Consider the following 7300-nt stretch of genomic DNA (forward strand, 5'->3'; position numbering starts at 1 on the left):
AAAAGAGAAGATTATAGGAACTGTGGTCAGACTCTTCTCAAACCTTTGCCATCGCAATGTGTAGCAAATGTACCTCAGGTAATCCTTCAAATAAAGGACTATTTTTCATGAGCACCATTGAATACCTCTGTTTTGGAACTGTTTACAATTTTTCTTTCTCACCTCATGGCAATAACGCAGGGTACTTAAAACCAATCCCTGTTATTCCTACCATTGTGTACTGCTACTATAAATTAATGCAGCTTACATTGGTTCCTTTTGGCCTTATAATCTGTGTGATCATCTCATCTGATCTTCTGTATAACACAGGTCATAGGAGTTCCCTGAATTAATTCCTGTTTGAAATAGGGCAGTGGTTTTCAAACTTTTTTTCTGGGGACCCAGTTGAAGAAAATTGTTGTCCGTGACCCAACACAGCTGTGGATGAGGGGTTTGGGGTGTGGGAAGGGCTCATAGCTGGGGCAGAGGGTTGGGGTTTGGGGTTAAGGGCTGTGGGGTGGCGCCGGGAATGAGGGGTTCAGGGTATGGGAGGTGGCTCTGGGCGGGAGTTGGGGTGCAGGAGGGGGTCTGGGCTGGGGATGAGGGGTTTGGGGTTCAGGAAGGGGTTCCAGTTTTGGGGGGATCATTGCTGGGGTAGACGATTGGGGCGCGGGGTTGGGGCGCAGACTTACCTCTGGTGGCTCCCAGTTAGCGGCACAGCCGAGGCAGGCTTCCCACCTGTCCTGGCACTGCAGACCGCGCTGTGCCCCAGAAGTGGCCAGTAGCCGGTCCAGCTCCTAGGCGGAGGCATGCAAGCAGCTCTGCGTGGCTCTCGCCCACAGGCAGCACCCCCCAGCGCCCATTGGCCGGTTTCCACCCAATGAGAGTGTGGAGCTGGTGCTCAGGGTGGAGGCAGCACGTAGAGCCCTGTGGCCCCCCCCCCCCCAGAAGCTGGACCCACTGCTGGCCACAGCACGATGTTGGAACAGGTAGGCACTAGCCTGCTTTAGCTGGGCAGCACCGCTGACGGGACTTTTAATGTCCAGGTCAGCAGTGCTGACCAGAGCCACTAGAGTCCCTGGGTGCTGAGCAAGGCAACCCAGTGACTTACATGTCGCGACCCAGCACTGGGTCGCTACCCAAACTTTGAAAAACACTGAACTAGAGCATATCTTTTAGAAAAACATCCAATCTTGAGTTTTAAAATTGCCAGGGATGGAGAATCCACCACAGCCCTTGGTAAGATGTTCCAATGGTTAATTACCCTCACTGTTAAAAATTTGCACCTTATTTCCTGTCTGAATTTCTAGCTTTAACTTTCAGCCATTGATTTTTGTTTTACCTTTGTCTGCTAGATTGAAATGCCCTCCATTATCAAATTTCTGTTCCTCACAGAGGCACGTCTCAACTGTGATCAAGTTACCCCTTAACACCTTTGGTTAAGCTAAATAGATAGAACTCCTTCAGTCTATCGCTATAAGGCATGTTTTACAATCCTCTAATGAGTCTTGTGGCTCTTCTCTGTACGCTCTCCAATTTATCAATATCCTTCTTGAATTGTGGACACCAGAACTGGATACAGTATTCCAGAAGCAGTTGCACCAGTGCCAAATATAGGGGTAATATAACCTCCTTATTCCTAGTTGATATCTCCGTTTACACATCTAAAGACTTCATTAACCCTTGTGATCACACCTTTGTGCTGGGAGCTCATGTTCCACTGATTATCCACCATAATTTTCAAGTCTTTTTCAAAGCATTGGTTTCCAGGATAGAGTCCCCCCAGCTTGACAGTGTAGCCTAAATTCTTCGCTCCTATATGTAGAGCTTTACATTTGGTTGATTCATGCATACTGTTTGCTTCTGCCCAGCTTACCAAGTGCTCCAGATCGCTGTCAGTGGCCTGTCCTCTTCATTATTTAACATTCCACCAATCCTTGTATCATCTGTGAATTTTATTGGTGATTTTGTTTTTTTTCAGGTTCTTGATAAAAATGTTAAATAGTATAGGCCCAAGAACCAAACATTGTGGGACCCCACTAGAAATACACTCGCTCAGTAATGATACCCTGGTTTTAATTATACTGAGGCCTGTCAGCCAGTTTTTAATCCATTTAACATGTGCCATGTTAATTTTATATCATTCTAGTTTCTTAATATGTTGTGTGGTAACCAAGCCAAATATCTAGCAGAAACATCAACACTATTACCTTTTATCAGCCACATTTTATATTCTTCGAGTGATTGCTCATGTCTATTCCACAATAGGTGTGCGTGCTCGCCACGTGCACTGGTGCTGGAAGTTTTTCCCCTAGCAGTACCCATGGGGGGGAGCGCCCCCTCGACTCCTGGAGTGGCGCCTGCCTGGCGTGGTATAAGGGGAGCCGGGTGCTCCCCCCACCCTCAGTTCCTTCTTGCTGCCAGTGAAGGTGCATCAGAACTGCTCTGCTCCAGCTTCGCTGTTGCTTGTCCCCAGAACTGTTCGTTCATTTAGTACCTGTAGTTAGTTAGCTAAATAGTTGGTTTTAGTTAGTCAGCGAGCCCAGGCCGGGGCATGCCCTGAGCCCTGGGATTTAGGTTGTGCGGTTCTTGTCAGCGTTCTATGCCAAGAAGTGACCCGCACACAGACTGTTTGTGCTGTTTGGGAGAAACCCACATCAGCAAAAGGTGCAAAATTTGCAAATCGTTTAAGCCCCAGACTAAAAGGGAAAGAGACATTAGGCTCCGGGCCATTCTGATGGAATCAGCGCTGAACCCGGCATGCCGCTCCGAGCCGGTACCGGGCACCGCGGTGTCGGTACGCGGCGATCAGCCAGTGCCATCAACCAGTCGGCACCACTCCCCATCCATGGGACATGCCAAGAGGACTAAGACTTCCCCTCACAACAGCACCAAGGGATGTCTGGGAAAGAGGCTAGGCCCATGTCGGGCAGTCCTCAATCCCCATCAAGCCCCAGGCCTCCGACTCATGTAGAGCGGAGTAGCCCGGCCCCTTCGGAACAGGCCTCTCTGGATGTCCGGATGCCTTTCAAACCCAAAGCCCTCTAGGAGGCCCAGGACGTCATGTCCATGCCGGTGCCCGGAGCTCCGCCGATGTCAGCCCCGCACTCCAGAGGTAAGCCACCGTTGGGATCTCCGCAGTTGCCTCCGGCTCGGTACCGGTCTCGGTCAAGGGAACATTCCGGACACCAATCACTGCTCAGCGTCTGCTCAGGGCAGAGTCCACATGGATCGCCCCCAATGCCAACTAGACTGTCGGGCTGGGTTCCATCCAGCTGGGACTCGCGGCACCGGTCCTTCTCAGAGAGCGGATATCGATGGGACCGCGGCGGACATCGTCGTTGGTCCTCGTCCCGGAGGGGGTACCGCAGTCGGTCACGGCACGGTCATCGACGACATTCCTGCTCGGACTCCCACTCCGAGTCTCTGCCAAGACATCGCAGCCTCAGGCATCGATCGCCTGCATCTCGCCGTTGCGGGTCCACCTGTCAAGGCCGTTCGCGGAGCAGCTATTACCATTGGTACTGGTCCTTTACGTCAAGATCGCGGTCTCGTGACTGTCGCAGATCCCAGCACCACCACTCCTCTCGGTCGAGAGACAGCAATGGATCCTATGCCAGCCAGGTCTCCGTTTGTGGCCAACTGGCCAACACAAACAGCGGCCCTGCCAGTGCCACAGCAAGTGCAGTGGCACCGAGCATTGTGGCCGGCCCAGTGGTACCAGTGGGCACTGTGGCTTCCAGCACAGTCCCCGGTGGGAGCTCGCTCGGTGGCCGGAGTTTCGGAGGCTCCGTCTGTCTCTATCTCCAGGCCCCTGACGAAGGAGTCGGTGGGACACACGTCCTCGGCACCGTGCCCGGAGTGTGACCAGGTGGTGGATCCTCCAGTGCCAGCCGACATCCTGAGCACTGCGCCGGCCTCTTCACTCTGCCCGGCTGAGGAGATTGCAGCCCCGCCCCCTTCATCCCGCAGGAGGACATCAGGGCCCACCAAGTCCTCTTAAAGAGGGTGGCAGCAAACCTCCATCTCCAGGCAGAGGAGATGGAAGAGCCTGCGGACTCCCTGTTCAACTTGCAGTCCCCATCGGCACTGGGTAGGGTGGCCTTGCCACTCCATGAAGGGGTGACTAAGATTTCGAATGCCCTGTGGCAAATAACGGCCTCATTGACCCCTATATCAAAGAAGGCTGAGCGAAAGTACTTCGTACCCGCTAAGGGGCATGAGTACCTATATACCCACTTGGCGCTCAACTCCCTGGTAGTCGAGTCGGTCAACCACAGGGAACGACAAGGTCAGCCAGCCCTGACCCCAAAGAACAAAGACTCTTGGAGACTGGACTCTTTCGGTAGGAAAATGTATTCGTCTTCGAGCTTCCAGTTACGGGTGGCGAACCATCAGGCTCTCATGGGCCGGTACAAATTCAATCTGTGGGGCTTCCTGCCCAAGTTTGAGGACTCCCTTCAGGAGTGTGATAAGAAGGGGTTCAGGGTGCTCATGGAGAAAGGGACATCGGCAGCTCGAGCTTCCCTGCAGGCTGCCTCGGATGCTGTGGACACGGCCGCGCGATCAATGGCCTCAGCAGTGTCCATAAGACGGGCGACAAAGCTACTGCTCTCTGGGCTGTCCAGCGAGGCCCAGTCTTCCTTGCAGGACCTCCCGTTTGATTGGAAAGCTCTGTTTGCAGAGGAAACAGATACAAGGCTGCATGGCATGAAGGACTCCCACACGACCCTCCAGATGCTGGGTCTATATGTCCCGGCTCCGGCAAAACCTAAATGTAAGCCACAGCAGACGTCTGCCCCGGCTGCCCTCCTGAAATACAAGGCCACCCATAAGAAGCAGCGGGACTACAAGAGACGCCCTCATAGGCAGTCTCGACCTGCCCCCCAGCCTGGACCCTCTAAGGAAGGGGTCAACAAACATGTGGACAAGGGGGATCCAGTGGACATAGTGTACTTAGATTTCCAGAAAGCCTTTGACAAGGTCCCTCACCAAAGGCTCTTATGTAAATTAAGCTGCCATGGGATAAAAGGGAAGGTCCTTTCATGGATTGAGAACTGGTTAAAAGACAGGGAACAAAGGGTAGGAATAAATGGTAAATTCTCAGAATGGAGAGGGGTAACTAGTGGTGTTCCCCAAGGGTCAGTCCTCGGACCGATCCTATTCAACTTATTCATAAATGATCTGGAGAAAGGGGTAAACAGTGAGGTGGCAAAGTTTGCAGATGATACTAAACTGCTAAAGATAGTTAAGTCCAAAGCAGACTGTGAAGAACTTCAAAAAGATCTCACAAAACTAAGTGATTGGGCAACAAAATTAAGTCCATTAATGGCTATTAGCCAGGACGGGTAAGGAATGGTGTCCCTAGCCTCTCTCTGTCAGAGGATGGAGATGGATGGCAGGAGAGAGATCACTTGATCATTGCCTGTTAGGTTCACTCCCTCTGGGGCACCTGGCATTGGCCACTGTCGGTGGACAGGATACTGGGCTAGATGGACCTTTGGTCTGACCCGGTACGGCCTTTCTTATGTTATGTTCTTATGACAAACAGGCAGGGAAAAGGTGTTTTTGACGGGATGCTCAGGGGCATCCCACCAGTCCTCATCAGGGATCCAACGCCAATAAAGCTTCCCTTCTCCAACCGGTTGTGTGCTTTCCTCCCAGAATGGTCGCGGATCCTCGGACTAATGGGTCCTCAGCACTATCTCCCGGGGTTACTCCCTCCAGTTTACCTCCTCCCCACCCAGCCACCCCCCACCCCCATCCCTCCTGAGGCACCCCTTGCATGAAGCCCTGCTCGAGCAGGAGGTGGGACAGCTCCTAGAATTAGGAGCGATAGAGGCAGTGGCTGAGGAGTTCACGGGCAAGGGGTACTACTCCCGTTACTTCCTTATCCCGAAGGCCAAAGCGGGGCTCAGACCCATACTGGACCTACGGGGCCTAAACCAGCTCATGGTGAAGCTCAAATTCCACATGGTCTCCCTGGTCAGGCCTCCATCATTCCCTCCCTGGATCCTGGGGACTGGTACGCTGCCTTCGATCTACAGGATGCGTACTTCCACATCCACATATTCGAGGGGCACAGGCGCTTCTGTGGTGGGACACAATCATTACCAATTTACGGTCCTCCCATTTGGACTGTTCACTGCCCCCAGAATGTTTACAAAATGCATGTCAGTGGTAGCGGCCTACCTCAGATGGTGAGCAGTCCAGATCTTTCCTTGTCTGGACGATTGGCTAGCCAAGGGCACCTCCCAGTCGCAGGTGAGGAATCACGTGGCACTCCTCCTGTCCACGTGCATCGCCTTGGGCATGCTGGTAAACAACACCAAGTCCACGTTAGTCCCAGTCCAATGCATAGAGTTTATCGGGGCTCTCCTGGACTCAGTGTCGGCCAAGGCCTCACTCCTGCCAGACAGTTTTGAGACCCTGAAGGGTCTCATCGACTCGGTCACAAGGTTCCCGGTTACAACAGGGTTTGCCTGGAGCTCTTGGGTCATATGTCGGCATGCACGTACGTCATGCCAGACTCAGGATGAGACCCCTCCAGCTCTGGCTGGCCTCAAATTTTTCCCAGGCCACGGATGGATGGACAAGGTCCTCACAGTGCCACACTCGGTGATCACCTCCCTGAGGTGGTGATTCACCCCAAGCAGCATGTTCCAAGGGGTCCCATTCAGGGACGAGGCCCCATCGTTGGAGCTGGTGTCCAATGCATTAGACCTGGGTTGGGGTGCCCATGTGGGGAGCATTCAGACCCAAGGCCTGTGGTCGGCTCAAGACCTGACCTTACACATAAATGTCAAAGAACTCAGGGCGGTGCAGCTGGCGTGTATGGCCCTCCGCTCCCTCCTGGCAGGCAAGAAAGTCAAGGTCCTCACGGACAACACGGCCTCCATGTTCAATATCAACAGGCAAGGCGGGGCCCGATCCTCTGCCCTCTGCCAAGAAGCCCTCGGGCTGTGGGACTTCTGTGTAGCCCACAATATCCACCTGAAGGCCTTCCACTTACCAGGTGTCCGGAATGAGAAGGCGGGTCGCCTAAGCAGGGACTTCTCCTCGCAACACGAGTGGTCCCTCCACCAGGAAATGGCCAACCGGCTCTTCGGAAGGTGGGGAACTCCCCAGGTGGACCTGTTAGTGACTCGACAGAACCGGCGATGCCCCCAGTTCTGCTCCAGGGAGGGCCTGGGGAGGGGGTGCTATCTCTGATGCCTTTCTCCTGTCCTGGTCAAGCAGGCTTCTCTATGCCTTTCCCCCATTCCCTCTAATCAGCAGGGTCTTGGAAAAGATAAAGTTGGACAAGGCTCGGGTCCTCCTG

The sequence above is a fragment of the Chrysemys picta genome, chromosome 1 (assembly GCF_011386835.1).
Source record: "Chrysemys picta bellii isolate R12L10 chromosome 1, ASM1138683v2, whole genome shotgun sequence".
In the NCBI taxonomy this organism is placed as follows: Eukaryota; Metazoa; Chordata; order Testudines; family Emydidae; genus Chrysemys; species Chrysemys picta.